Source organism: Lampetra planeri, unplaced genomic scaffold, assembly GCF_965212315.1.
Source record: "Lampetra planeri unplaced genomic scaffold, kcLamPlan1.2.h2 scaffold_1225, whole genome shotgun sequence".
Taxonomy (NCBI): domain Eukaryota; kingdom Metazoa; phylum Chordata; class Hyperoartia; order Petromyzontiformes; family Petromyzontidae; genus Lampetra; species Lampetra planeri.
Genome location: NW_027613940.1, coordinates 1,245 through 16,293, shown reverse-complemented (window position 1 = coordinate 16,293; position 15,049 = coordinate 1,245). Strand labels below are relative to the sequence as shown.

Here is a 15,049-nt window from a genome sequence, read left to right as displayed (position 1 = left end):
CTCACACACCTACACACACACCTACACACACACCTACAGACACACACACACTCACACCTACACACAGATACACACACACACCTACACAGACACCTACACACACACACCTACACACACCTACACACACACACCTACACACACACACACCTACACACACAGATACACTCACACACATACATACACTCACACCTACACACACCTACACACACACACACCTACACACACCTACACACACACCTACACACACACTGACACACAGACACACACACAGATACACACAGACACACAGATACACACACACACCTACACACACACACCTACACACACAGACAGATACACACACACCTACACACACACACACAGATACACACACACACACAGATACACACACAGACACACACACACAGATACACACACAGACACATACACACACACAGACACACACACACAGACACACAGATACACACACCTACACACACAGACACACACCTACACACAGACACACACACAGACACATACAGATACACACACACAGACACACACAGATACACACACAGACATACACACACAGACACACACACACACAGATACACACACACAGACACACACACACAGATACACACACACAGACACACACAGATACACACACATACACACACACAGACACACACACACATACACACACAGACACATACACACAGACACACACAGACACACACACACATACACACAGACACATACACACACACACAGACACACACACAGACACACACAAACTCACACAGTCGCCCGTCTCAGCGTGAGTCTTTATTCAACGTAATTCACGAAGAATGTGAGAAGAACTGGGAAGTGAGTGGACTACACCTCCACCACCACCACCACCTCCACCACCGCCTCCACCACCTGCACCACCACCTCCACCACCTCAACCACCACCGCCTCCACCACCTCCACCACCTCCACCACCACCTCCACCACCACCTCCACCACCTCCACCACCACCTCCACCACCTCCACCACCTCCACCACCTCCACCACCTCCACCACCACCACCACCTCCACCACCTCCACCACCACCACCTCCACCACCACCACCACCTCCACCACCACCTCCACCACCACCTCCACCACCACCTCCACCACCTCCACCACCTCCACCGCCTCCACCACCACCACCTCCACCACCTCCACCACCACCACCTCCACCACCACCTCCACCACCTCCACCGCCTCCACCACCACCACCTCCACCACCTCCACCACCACCTCCACCACCACCTCAACCACCACCACCACCTCCACCACCTCCACCACCACCACCACCTCCACCACCTCCCCACCACCACCACCTCCACCACCTCCACCACCACCACCACCTCCACCACCTCCACCACCTCCACCACCTCCACCACCTCCACCTCCACCACCACCACCACCTCCACCACCACCACCACCTCCACCACCTCCACCGCCTCCACCGCCTCCACCACCACCACCTCCACCACCTCAACCACCACCACCTCCACCACCACCTCCACCGCCTCCACCACCACCACCTCCACCGCCTCCACCACCACCGCCACCACCACCACCTCCACCACCACCACCTCCACCACCACCACCTCCACCACCACCACCGCCTCCACCACCACCTCCACCACCACCACCACCTCCACCACCACCACCACCTCCACCACCACCACCACCTCCACCACCACCTCAACCACCACCACCACCACCACCACCTCAACCACCACCACCTCCACCGCCTCCACCACCACCTCCACCACCACCACCTCCACTACCATCAACACCACCACCGCCACCACCTTCGCCATCATCAGAAACCAGAGGGGGCGAGTGCGTTCATGTCGCGACCTTTGACCTGGTGAGTAGTGGGTGGGTGTCTGGGTGGGTGTTGTGTGGGTGGGTGGTGAGTAGTGGGTGGGTGGTGAGTGGTGGGTGGGTGAGTGGTGGGTGGATGGTGGTCACGTGACACCACTCCTCCAATCCCGAACGCCTGGGCGGCCAGCTGACCTGCAGAGACAAAGGTAACCCAGGTAGCTCAGGAGAGGGCAAGGACAGTTACACACAGAGACACTCACCCACTCGCTCACTCACGTATCCACTCACTCATCCACTCACTCACCCACTCGCTCACTCACTTATCCACTCACTCATCCACTCACTCACCCACTCGCTCACCCACTCGCTCATACACCCACTCACCCACTCGCTCACTCACTCACTCGCCCACTCGCTCACTCACCCACCCACTCAGGGTCTAGTAGAGACTCAGGGTCTAGTAGAGACTCAGGGTCTAGTAGAGACTCAGGGTCTAGTAGAGACTCAGGGTCTAGTAGAGACTCAGGGTCTAGTAGAGACTCGGGGTCTAGTAGAGACTCAGGGTGTAGTAGAGACTCAGGGTCTAGTAGAGACTCAGGGTCTAGTAGAGACTCAGGGTGTAGTAGAGACTCAGGGTCTAGTAGAGACTCAGGGTCTAGTAGAGACTCAGGGTCTAGTAGAGACTCAGGGTCTAGTAGAGACTCAGGGTCTAGTAGAGACTCAGGGTGTAGTAGAGACTCAGGGTCTAGTAGAGACTCAGGGTGTAGTAGAGACTCGGGGTGTAGTAGAGACTCGGGGTGTAGTAGAGACTCAGGGTGTAGTAGAGACTCAGGATCTAGTAGAGACTCAGGGTCTAGTAGAGACTCAGGGTCTAGTAGAGACTCGGGGCCTAGTAGAGACTCAGGGTCTAGTAGAGACTCGGGGTGTAGTAGAGACTCGGGGGTGTAGTAGAGACTCAGGGTGTAGTAGAGACTCAGGGTGTAGTAGAGACTCAGGGTCTAGTAGAGACTCAGGGTCTAGTAGAGACTCAGGGTGTAGTAGAGACTCAGGGTCTAGTAGAGACTCAGGGTCTAGTAGAGACTCAGGGTGTAGTAGAGACTCAGGGTGTAGTAGAGACTCAGGGTGTAGTAGAGACTCAGGGTCTAGTAGAGACTCAGGGTGTAGTAGAGACTCAGGGTGTAGTAGAGACTCAGGGTGTAGTAGAGACTCAGGGTCTAGTAGAGACTCAGGGTCTAGTAGAGACTCAGGGTGTAGTAGAGACTCAGGGTGTAGTAGAGACTCAGGGTGTAGTAGAGACTCAGGGTGTAGTAGAGACTCAGGGTCTAGTAGAGACTCAGGGTGTAGTAGAGACTCAGGGTGTAGTAGAGACTCAGGGTGTAGTAGAGACTCAGGGTCTAGTAGAGACTCAGGGTCTAGTAGAGACTCAGGGTCTAGTAGAGACTCAGGGTGTAGTAGAGACTCAGGGTGTAGTAGAGACTCAGGGTGTAGTAGAGACTCAGGGTGTAGTAGAGACTCAGGGTCTAGTAGAGACTCAGGGTGTAGTAGAGACTCAGGGTGTAGTAGAGACTCAGGGTCTAGTAGAGACTCAGGGTCTAGTAGAGACTCAGGGTCTAGTAGAGACTCGGGGCCTAGTAGAGACTCAGGGTCTAGTAGAGACTCAGGGTGTAGTAGAGACTCGGGGTGTAGTAGAGACTCAGGGTGTAGTAGAGACTCAGGGTGTAGTAGAGACTCAGGGTCTAGTAGAGACTCAGGGTCTAGTAGAGACTCAGGGTCTAGTAGAGACTCGGGTGCCTAGTAGAGACTCAGGGTCTAGTAGAGACTCAGGGTGTAGTAGAGACTCAGGGTCTAGTAGAGACTCAGGGTGTAGTAGAGACTCAGGGTGTAGTAGAGACTCAGGGTCTAGTAGAGACTCAGGGTGTAGTAGAGACTCAGGGTCTAGTAGAGACTCAGGGTCTAGTAGAGACTCAGGGTCTAGTAGAGACTCGGGGTCTAGTAGAGACTCAGGGTGTAGTAGAGACTCAGGGTATAGTAGAGACTCAGGATCTAGTAGAGACTCAGGGTCTAGTAGAGACTCAGGGTGTAGTAGAGACTCGGGGTGTAGTAGAGACTCAGGGTGTAGTAGAGACTCAGGGTGTAGTAGAGACTCAGGGTGTAGTAGAGACTCAGGGTCTAGTAGAGACTCAGGGTGTAGTAGAGACTCAGGGTCTAGTAGAGACTCAGGGTGTAGTAGAGACTCAGGGTGTAGTAGAGACTCAGGGTCTAGTAGAGACTCAGGGTGTAGTAGAGACTCAGGGTCTAGTAGAGACTCAGGGTGTAGTAGAGACTCAGGGTGTAGTAGAGACTCAGGGTGTAGTAGAGACTCAGGGTGTAGTAGAGACTCAGGGTCTAGTAGAGACTCAGGGTCTAGTAGAGACTCAGGGTCTAGTAGAGACTCAGGGTCTAGTAGAGACTCAGGGTGTAGTAGAGACTCAGGGTGTAGTAGAGACTCAGGGTGTAGTAGAGACTCAGGGTGTAGTAGAGACTCAGGGTCTAGTAGAGACTCAGGGTGTAGTAGAGACTCAGGGTGTAGTAGAGACTCAGGGTGTAGTAGAGACTCAGGGTCTAGTAGAGACTCAGGGTCTAGTAGAGACTCAGGGCCTAGTAGAGACTCAGGGTCTAGTAGAGACTCAGGGTGTAGTAGAGACTCGGGGTGTAGTAGAGACTCAGGGTGTAGTAGAGACTCAGGGTGTAGTAGAGACTCAGGGTCTAGTAGAGACTCAGGGTCTAGTAGAGACTCGGGGCCTAGTAGAGACTCAGGGTCTAGTAGAGACTCAGGGTGTAGTAGAGACTCAGGGTCTAGTAGAGACTCAGGGTGTAGTAGAGACTCAGGGTGTAGTAGAGACTCAGGGTCTAGTAGAGACTCAGGGTGTAGTAGAGACTCAGGGTCTAGTAGAGACTCAGGGTCTAGTAGAGACTCAGGGTCTAGTAGAGACTCAGGGTGTAGTAGAGACTCAGGGTGTAGTAGAGACTCGGGGTCTAGTAGAGACTCGGGGTCTAGTAGAGACTCAGGGTCTAGTAGAGACTCAGGGTCTAGTAGAGACTCAGGGTGTAGTAGAGACTCAGGGTCTAGTAGAGACTCAGGGTGTAGTAGAGACTCAGGGTGTAGTAGAGACTCAGGGTGTAGTAGAGACTCAGAGTCTAGTAGAGACTCAGGGTGTAGTAGAGACTCAGGGTCTAGTAGAGACTCAGGGTCTAGTAGAGACTCAGGGTGTAGTAGAGACTCAGGGTGTAGTAGAGACTCAGGGTCTAGTAGAGACTCAGGGTGTAGTAGAGACTCAGGGTCTAGTAGAGACTCAGGGGTCTAGTAGAGACTCAGGGTCTAGTAGAGACTCGGAGTCTAGTAGAGACTCAGGGTCTAGTAGAGACTCAGGGTCTAGTAGAGACTCAGGGTGTAGTAGAGACTCAGGGTCTAGTAGAGACTCAGGGTGTAGTAGAGACTCAGGGTGTAGTAGAGACTCGGGGTCTAGTAGAGACTCAGGGTGTAGTAGAGACTCAGGGTCTAGTAGAGACTCGGGGTCTAGTAGAGACTCAGGGTGTAGTAGAGACTCGGGGTCTAGTAGAGACTCAGTAGAGACTCAGGGTGTAGTAGAGACTCGGGGTCTAGTAGAGACTCAGGGTGTAGTAGAGACTCAGGGTCTAGTAGAGACTCAGGGTCTAGTAGAGACTCAGGGTCTAGTAGAGACTCAGGGTCTAGTAGAGACTCAGGGTGTAGTAGAGACTCAGGGTGTAGTAGAGACTCAGGGTGTAGTAGAGACTCAGGGTGTAGTAGAGACTCAGGGTCTAGTAGAGACTCAGGGTGTAGTAGAGACTCAGGGTCTAGTAGAGACTCAGGGTCTAGTAGAGACTCAGGGTGTAGTAGAGACTCAGGGTCTAGTAGAGACTCAGGGTGTAGTAGAGACTCGGGGTCTAGTAGAGACTCGGGGTCTAGTAGAGACTCGGGGTCTAGTAGAGACTCGGGGTCTAGTAGAGACTCAGGGTCTAGTAGAGACTCAGGGTGTAGTAGAGACTCAGGGTCTAGTAGAGACTCAGGGTGTAGTAGAGACTCAGGGTCTAGTAGAGACTCAGGGTGTAGTAGAGACTCAGGGTGTAGTAGAGACTCAGGGTGTAGTAGAGACTCAGGGTCTAGTAGAGACTCAGGGTGTAGTAGAGACTCAGGGTCTAGTAGAGACTCAGGGTCTAGTAGAGACTCAGGGTCTAGTAGAGACTCAGGGTCTAGTAGAGACTCAGGGTGTAGTAGAGACTCAGGGTGTAGTAGAGACTCAGGGTGTAGTAGAGACTCAGGGTGTAGTAGAGACTCAGGGTGTAGTAGAGACTCAGGGTGTAGTAGAGACTCGGGGTGTAGTAGAGACTCAGGGTCTAGTAGAGACTCAGGGTGTAGTAGAGACTCAGGGTCTAGTAGAGACTCAGGGTCTAGTAGAGACTCAGGGTGTAGTAGAGACTCAGGGTCTAGTAGAGACTCAGGGTGTAGTAGAGACTCAGGGTCTAGTAGAGACTCAGGGTGTAGTAGAGACTCAGGGTGTAGTAGAGACTCAGGGTCTAGTAGAGACTCAGGGTGTAGTAGAGACTCAGGGTCTAGTAGAGACTCAGGGTCTAGTAGAGACTCAGGGTCTAGTAGAGACTCAGGGTCTAGTAGAGACTCAGGGTGTAGTAGAGACTCAGGGACTAGTAGAGACTCAGGGTCTAGTAGAGACTCAGGGTCTAGTAGAGACTCAGGGTGTAGTAGAGACTCAGGGTCTAGTAGAGACTCCGGGTCTAGTAGAGACTCAGGGTGTAGTAGAGACTCAGGGTCTAGTAGAGACTCAGGGTGTAGTAGAGACTCAGGGTGTAGTAGAGACTCAGGGTCTAGTAGAGACTCAGGGTCTAGTAGAGACTCAGGGTCTAGTAGAGACTCAGGGTGTAGTAGAGACTCAGGGTGTAGTAGAGACTCAGGGTCTAGTAGAGACTCAGGGTCTAGTAGAGACTCAGGGTCTAGTAGAGACTCAGGGTCTAGTAGAGACTCAGGGTGTAGTAGAGACTCAGGGTCTAGTAGAGACTCAGGGTCTAGTAGAGACTCAGGGTGTAGTAGAGACTCAGGGTGTAGTAGAGACTCAGGGTGTAGTAGAGACTCAGGGTGTAGTAGAGACTCAGGGTCTAGTAGAGACTCAGGGTGTAGTAGAGACTCAGGGTCTAGTAGAGACTCAGGGTCTAGTAGAGACTCAGGGTGTAGTAGAGACTCAGGGTCTAGTAGAGACTCAGGGTGTAGTAGAGACTCGGGGTCTAGTAGAGACTCGGGGTCTAGTAGAGACTCGGGGTCTAGTAGAGACTCGGGGTCTAGTAGAGACTCAGGGTCTAGTAGAGACTCAGGGTGTAGTAGAGACTCAGGGTCTAGTAGAGACTCAGGGTGTAGTAGAGACTCAGGGTCTAGTAGAGACTCAGGGTGTAGTAGAGACTCAGGGTGTAGTAGAGACTCAGGGTGTAGTAGAGACTCAGGGTCTAGTAGAGACTCAGGGTGTAGTAGAGACTCAGGGTCTAGTAGAGACTCAGGGTCTAGTAGAGACTCAGGGTCTAGTAGAGACTCAGGGTCTAGTAGAGACTCAGGGTGTAGTAGAGACTCAGGGTGTAGTAGAGACTCAGGGTGTAGTAGAGACTCAGGATGTAGTAGAGACTCAGGGTCTAGTAGAGACTCAGGGTGTAGTAGAGACTCGGGGTGTAGTAGAGACTCAGGGTCTAGTAGAGACTCAGGGTGTAGTAGAGACTCAGGGTCTAGTAGAGACTCAGGGTCTAGTAGAGACTCAGGGTGTAGTAGAGACTCAGGGTCTAGTAGAGACTCAGGGTGTAGTAGAGACTCAGGGTCTAGTAGAGACTCAGGGTGTAGTAGAGACTCAGGGTGTAGTAGAGACTCAGGGTCTAGTAGAGACTCAGGGTGTAGTAGAGACTCAGGGTCTAGTAGAGACTCAGGGTCTAGTAGAGACTCAGGGTCTAGTAGAGACTCAGGGTCTAGTAGAGACTCAGGGTGTAGTAGAGACTCAGGGACTAGTAGAGACTCAGGGTCTAGTAGAGACTCAGGGTCTAGTAGAGACTCAGGGTGTAGTAGAGACTCAGGGTCTAGTAGAGACTCCGGGTCTAGTAGAGACTCAGGGTGTAGTAGAGACTCAGGGTCTAGTAGAGACTCAGGGTGTAGTAGAGACTCAGGGTGTAGTAGAGACTCAGGGTCTAGTAGAGACTCAGGGTCTAGTAGAGACTCAGGGTGTAGTAGAGACTCAGGGTCTAGTAGAGACTCAGGGTGTAGTAGAGACTCGGGGTCTAGTAGAGACTCGGGGTCTAGTAGAGACTCGGGGTCTAGTAGAGACTCGGGGTCTAGTAGAGACTCAGGGTCTAGTAGAGACTCAGGGTGTAGTAGAGACTCAGGGTCTAGTAGAGACTCAGGGTGTAGTAGAGACTCAGGGTCTAGTAGAGACTCAGGGTGTAGTAGAGACTCAGGGTGTAGTAGAGACTCAGGGTGTAGTAGAGACTCAGGGTCTAGTAGAGACTCAGGGTGTAGTAGAGACTCAGGGTCTAGTAGAGACTCAGGGTCTAGTAGAGACTCAGGGTCTAGTAGAGACTCAGGGTGTAGTAGAGACTCAGGGTGTAGTAGAGACTCAGGGTCTAGTAGAGACTCAGGGTCTAGTAGAGACTCAGGGTGTAGTAGAGACTCAGGGTGTAGTAGAGACTCAGGGTCTAGTAGAGACTCATGGTCTAGTAGAGACTCAGGGTGTAGTAGAGACTCAGGGTGTAGTAGAGACTCAGGGTCTAGTAGAGACTCAGGGTGTAGTAGAGACTCAGGGTCTAGTAGAGACTCAGGGTCTAGTAGAGACTCAGGGTGTAGTAGAGACTCAGGGTCTAGTAGAGACTCAGGGTCCAGTAGAGACTCAGGGTCCAGTAGAGACTCAGGGTCTAGTAGAGACTCAGGGTCTAGTAGAGACTCAGGGTCTAGTAGAGACTCAGGGTCTAGTAGAGACTCAGGGTCTAGTAGAGACTCAGGGTCTAGTAGAGACTCAGGGTCCAGTAGAGACTCAGGGTGTAGTAGAGACTCAGGGTCTAGTAGAGACTCAGGGTCTAGTAGAGACTCAGGGTCTAGTAGAGACTCAGGGTCTAGTAGAGACTCAGGGTCTAGTAGAGACTCAGGGTCTAGTAGAGACTCAGGGTGTAGTAGAGACTCAGGGTCTAGTAGAGACTCAGGGTCTAGTAGAGACTCAGGGTCTAGTAGAGACTCAGGGTCTAGTAGAGACTCAGGGTCTAGTAGAGACTCAGGGTGTAGTAGAGACTCAGGGTGTAGTAGAGACTCAGGGTGTAGTAGAGACTCAGGGTGTAGTAGAGACGCAGGGTCTAGTAGAGACTCAGGGTCTAGTAGAGACTCAGGGTGTAGTAGAGACTCAGGGTCTAGTAGAGACTCAGGGTGTAGTAGAGACTCAGGGTGTAGTAGAGACTCAGGGTGTAGTAGAGACTCAGGGTCTAGTAGAGACTCGGGGTGTAGTAGAGACTCAGGGTCTAGTAGAGACTCAGGGTGTAGTAGAGACTCAGGGTGTAGTAGAGACTCAGGGTGTAGTAGAGACTCAGGGTCTAGTAGAGACTCAGGGTCTAGTAGAGACTCAGGGTCTAGTAGAGACTCAGGGTCCAGTAGAGACTCAGGGGTGTAGTAGAGACTCAGGGTCTAGTAGAGACTCAGGGTCTAGTAGAGACTCAGGGTCTAGTAGAGACTCAGGGTCTAGTAGAGACTCAGGGTCTAGTAGAGACTCAGGGTCTAGTAGAGACTCAGGGTGTAGTAGAGACTCAGGGTCTAGTAGAGACTCAGGGTCTAGTAGAGACTCAGGGTCTAGTAGAGACTCAGGGTCTAGTAGAGACTCAGGGTCTAGTAGAGACTCAGGGTGTAGTAGAGACTCAGGGTGTAGTAGAGACTCAGGGTGTAGTAGAGACTCAGGGTGTAGTAGAGACTCAGGGTCTAGTAGAGACTCAGGGTCTAGTAGAGACTCAGGGTGTAGTAGAGACTCAGGGTCTAGTAGAGACTCAGGGTCTAGTAGAGACTCAGGGTCTAGTAGAGACTCAGGGTGTAGTAGAGACTCAGGGTGTAGTAGAGACTCAGGGTGTAGTAGAGACTCAGGGTGTAGTAGAGACTCAGGGTCTAGTAGAGACTCGGGGTGTAGTAGAGACTCAGGGTCTAGTAGAGACTCAGGGTGTAGTAGAGACTCAGGGTGTAGTAGAGACTCAGGGTGTAGTAGAGACTCAGGGTCTAGTAGAGACTCAGGGTCTAGTAGAGACTCAGGGTCTAGTAGAGACTCAGGGTCTAGTAGAGACTCAGGGTGTAGTAGAGACTAAGGGTGTAGTAGAGACTCAGGGTGTAGTAGAGACTCAGGGTGTAGTAGAGACTCAGGGTCTAGTAGAGACTCAGGGTGTAGTAGAGACTCAGGGTCTAGTAGAGACTCAGGGTCTAGTAGAGACTCAGGGTCTAGTAGAGACTCAGGGTCTAGTAGAGACTCAGGGTGTAGTAGAGACTCGGGGTCTAGTAGAGACTCAGGGTCTAGTAGAGACTCAGGGTCTAGTAGAGACTCAGGGTCTAGTAGAGACTCAGGGTCTAGTAGAGACTCAGGGTCTAGTAGAGACTCAGGGTCTAGTAGAGACTCAGGGTCTAGTAGAGACTCAGGGTCTAGTAGAGACTCAGGGTCTAGTAGAGACTCGGGGTGTAGTAGAGACTCGGGGTGTAGTAGAGACTCAGGGTCTAGTAGAGACTCAGGGTCTAGTAGAGACTCAGGGTGTAGTAGAGACTCGGGGTCTAGTAGAGACTCGGGGTCTAGTAGAGACTCGGGGTCTAGTAGAGACTCAGGGTCTAGTAGAGACTCAGGGTCTAGTAGAGACTCAGGGTCTAGTAGAGACTCAGGGTGTAGTAGAGACTCAGGGTCTAGTAGAGACTCAGGGTCTAGTAGAGACTCAGGGTCTAGTAGAGACTCAGGGTGTAGTAGAGACTCAGGGTCTAGTAGAGACTCAGGGTCTAGTGGAGACTCAGGGTGTAGTAGAGACTCAGGGTCTAGTAGAGACTCAGGGTGTAGTAGAGACTCGGGGTCTAGTAGAGACTCAGGGTCTAGTAGAGACTCAGGGTCTAGTAGAGACTCAGGGTCTAGTAGAGACTCAGGGTGTAGTATAGACTCGGGGTCTAGTAGAGACTCAGGGTCTAGTAGAGACTCAGGGTGTAGTAGAGACTCAGGGTGTAGTAGAGACTCAGGGTCTAGTAGAGACTCAGGGTCTAGTAGAGACTCAGGGTCTAGTAGAGACTCAGGGTCTAGTAGAGACTCAGGGTGTAGTAGAGACTCAGGGTCTAGTAGAGACTCAGGGTCTAGTAGAGACTCAGGGTGTAGTAGAGACTCAGGGTGTAGTAGAGACTCAGGGTCTAGTAGAGACTCAGGGTCTAGTAGAGACTCAGGGTCTAGTAGAGACTCAGGGTCTGCAGTATTCCGTACCAGAATTGGCGTTGATATTCCTGACTCCCAACAAAGTTGAATGGCAAACGGTGGAGGTGGTGGATGTGGTGGAGGTGGTGGAGGTGGTAGAGGTGGAGGAGGTGGTGGAGGTGGTGGAGGTGGAGGAGGGTTGACATAGCCAGGAGCTGAACGATAGGAAATAAAATACAGGTTAGTGGGTGAGTGGGTGAGTGAGTGGGTGGGTGAGTAGGTGAGTGAGTGGGTGGGTGAGTGGGTGAGTGAGTGAGTGGGTGAGTGGGTGAGTGAGTGGGTGAGTGAGTGGGTGAGTGGGTGAGTGGGTGGTTGGTTGAGTGGGTGAGTGAGTGGGTGAGTGAGTGGGTGAGTGGGTGGGTGAGTGGGTGAGTGGGTGGGTGAGTGGGTGGGTGAGTGGGTGAGTGAGTGGGTGAGTGAGTGGGTGAGTGGGTGGTTGAGTGGGTGAGTGGGTGGGTGGTTGAGTGGGTGAGTGGGTGGGTGAGTGGGTGAGTGAGTGGGTGAGTGAGTTGGTGGGTGAGTGAGTGGGTGGGTGAGTGGGTGGGTGGGTGAGTGGGTGAGTGAGTGGGTGAGTGGGTGAGTGAGTGGGTGAGTGGGTGAGTGAGTGGGTGGGTGAGGTGGGTGAGTGAGTGGGTGAGTGAGTGGGTGAGTGGGTGGGTGGTTGGTTGAGTGGGTGAGTGAGTGGGTGGGTGAGGTGAGTGAGTGGGTGGGTGGGTGGGTGGGTGAGTGAGTGGTGGGTGAGTGAGTGGGTGGGTGAGTGAGTTGGTGGGTGAGGTGAGTGAGTGGGTGGGTGAGTGAGTGGGTGGGTGAGTGAGTGAGTGAGTGAGTGGGGTGGGTGGGTGAGTGGGTGAGTGAGTGGTGAGTGAGTGGGTGGGTGAGTGAGTGGGTGAGTGGGTGGGTGGGTGGGTGAGGGGGTGAGTGGGTGAGTGAGTGGGTGGGTGAGTGAGTGGTGGGTGAGGGGGTGAGTGAGTGGGTGAGTGAGTTGGTGGGTGAGTGGGTGGGTGAGTGGGTGAGTGAGTGGTGGGTGGGTGAGTGGTGGGGGTGAGTGAGTGGTGGGTGTGTGGGTGGGTGAGTGGGTGGGTGAGTGGGTGAGTGAGTTGGGGTGGTGAGTGGGTGAGTGAGGGGTGAGTGGGTGGGTGGTGGTGGTGGGTGAGTGGGTGGGTGGGTGAGGTGAGTGAGTGGGTGGGTGGGTGGGGTGAGGTGGTGAGGGGTGAGTGGTGGGTGGGTGGTGAGTTGGTGGGTGAGGTGGTGGTGGGTGGGTGGGGTGAGTGGGTGGGTGGGTGAGTGGGTGGGGTGGGTGGGTGAGTGGGTGGGTGGGGGTGGGTGTGTGGGTGGTGGGTGGGGGTGAGTGGGTGGGTGGGGGGGGTGGAGTGGGGGGGGGTGGTGGGTGGTGGGGGGTGGTGGGTGGTGGGTGGTGGGTGGTGGGGTGGTGGGTGGTGGGGGGTGGGTGGGTGGGTGGGTGGTGGGTGGGTGTGGTGGGTGGGTGGTGTGGGTGGGTGGGTGGGTGGTGGGTGGGGTGGGTGGGTGGGTGGGGGGTGGGTGGGGGGTGGGTGGGTGGGGGTGAGTGGGTGGTGTGTGGTGGGTGGGGTGGGTGGTGGGTGGTGGGTGGTGGGGTGGTGGGTGGGGGTGGGGTGGGTGGGTGGGTGGGGGGTGGGTGGGTGGTGGGTGGGTGGGGGGTGGGTGGGTGGGGGTGGGTGGGTGGGGTGGTGGGTGGGTGGGGGGGTGGGTGGGTGGTTGGGGTGGTGGGGGGGGGTGGGGGGTGGTGGGTGGGTGGGTGGGTGGGGGGGTGGGGGGGTGGGGTGGGTGGGTGAGTGGGTGAGTGGGTGGGTGAGTGGGTGGGTGAGTATCTTACTGAACCATCTGTCCTCCTGGTGAGGTCTGAACGGGATTCCTCACGTCCACCTGTTAGTCAGAGAGAACACAGGGAGAGAGTGAGTGGGTGGGTGGGTGGTTGAGTGAGTGGGTGGGTGAGTGAGTGGGGGGGTGAGTGGGTAGGTGAGTGAGTGAGTGGGGTGGGTGGGTGAGTGAGTGAGTGAGTGGGTAGGTGAGTGAGTGGGTAGGTGAGTGAGTGAGTGGGTGGGTGGTTGAGTGAGTGAGGGTGTGGTGGGTGGGTGGGTGGGTGGGTGGGTGGGTGGGTGGGTGGGTGGGGTGGGGAGTGGGTGGGTGGGTGAGTGGGGGTGGGTGGTGGTGAGTGAGTGGTGGGTGAGTGAGTGGGTGGGGTGAGTGGGGGGGTGGGTGGGTGAGTGGGGGTGGGTGGGTGAGTGGGGTGGGTGGGGTGGGTGGGTGGGGGTGTGGGGGTGGGGTGGTGGGTGGGGTGGGGGGGGTGGGTGGGGGGGGGGGTGGGTGGTGGGGTGGGTGAGTGGGGTGGGTGGGGGGGTGGGTGGGGTGGTGGGTGGGGTGGGTGGGTGAGTGGGTGGTGAGTGGGTGGTGGGTGGGTGGTGGGTGGGTGGTGGTGGGTGGTGAGGTGGTGGTGTGGAGGAGTGGTGTGTGAGTGGTGAGTGTGGTGAGTGAGTGGTGAGTGAGTGCTGGCTGGGAGTGAGTGTGTGGTGAGTGGTGAGTGAGTGAGTGAGTGGTGAGTGTCTGGCTGAGTGAGTGAGTGAGTGAGTGGTGAGTGTCTGGCTGAGTGAGTGAGTGAGTGGAGTGGTGAGTGTCTGGCTGAGTGGGTGAGTGAGTGGTGAGTGAGTGGTGAGTGAGTGAGTGAGTGGTGAGTGAGTGAGTGGTGAGTGAGTGGTGAGTGAGTGAGTGTCTGGCTGAGTGAGTGAGTGAGTGGTGAGTGAGTGAGTGGTGAGTGTCTGGCTGAGTGAGTGAGTGACTGGTGAGTGTCTGGCTGAGTGGGTGAGTGAGTGGTGAGGTGAGTGGTGAGTGAGTGGTGAGTGAGTGGTGAGTGAGTGGTGAGTGAGTGGTGAGTGAGTGGTGAGTGAGTGAGTGTCTGGCTGAGTGAGTGGTGAGTGAGTGAGTGGTGAGTGTCTGGCTGAGTGAGTGAGTGAGTGGTGAGTGAGTGATTGGGTGAGTGGTGAGTGTGAGTGAGTGAGTGTCTGGCTGAGTGGTGAGTGAGTGAGTGGTGAGTGAGTGGTGAGTGAGTGTCTGGCTGAGTGAGTGAGTGGTGAGTGAGTGGTGAGTGTCTGGCTGAGTGAGTGAGTGAGTGGTGAGTGTCTGGCTGAGTGAGTGAGTGAGTGAGTGGGTGAGTGAGTGAGTGAGTGAGTGGTGAGTGAGTGGTGATTGAGTGAGTGGTGAGTGAGTGAGTGGTGAGTGAGTGAGTGATTGGTGAGTGTCTAGCTGAGTGAGTGAGTGAGTGGTGAGTGAGTGGTGAGTGAGTGGGTGAGTGAGTGTCTGGCTAAGTGAGTGAGTGAGTGGTGAGTGAGTGAGTGGTGAGTGAGTGGTGAGTGAGTGAGTGGTGAGTGTCTGGCTGAGTGGGTGGGTAGTGAGTGAGTGGGGTGGGTGAGTGAGTGAGTGGGTGGGTGAGTGAGTGAGTGGGTGGGTGGGTGGGTGGGTGAGTGATTGAGTGAGTGGTGAGTGAGTGGTGAGTGAGTGGGTGGGTGGTGGGTGAGTGAGTGAGGTGAGTGGGTGGGTGGGTGAGTGAGTGGGTGGTGGGTGAGTGAGGAGTGGGTGGGTGGGTGGTGAGTGAGTGTGTGGGTGGGTGGGTGGTGAGTGAGTGGGTGGGGTGGGTGGGTGGTGAGTGGGTGGGTGAGTGGGTGGGTGGTGGGTGG

The 15,049-nt window shown here is 54.6% G+C and overlaps 1 long non-coding RNA gene across 1 annotated transcript; it reads right to left on the bottom strand.

Moving 5' to 3' along the window:
- Nucleotides 1-1,771: 1,771 nt before the first annotated feature.
- Nucleotides 1,772-13,295, bottom strand: LOC144738923 (uncharacterized). The gene is made up of 3 exons (XR_013589326.1): nt 13,195-13,295; nt 11,352-11,497; nt 1,772-2,037 (listed from the first exon to the last, which is right to left on the bottom strand). It is a non-coding gene; the product is annotated as an uncharacterized LOC144738923 (long non-coding RNA).
- Nucleotides 13,296-15,049: the final 1,754 nt, after the last annotated feature.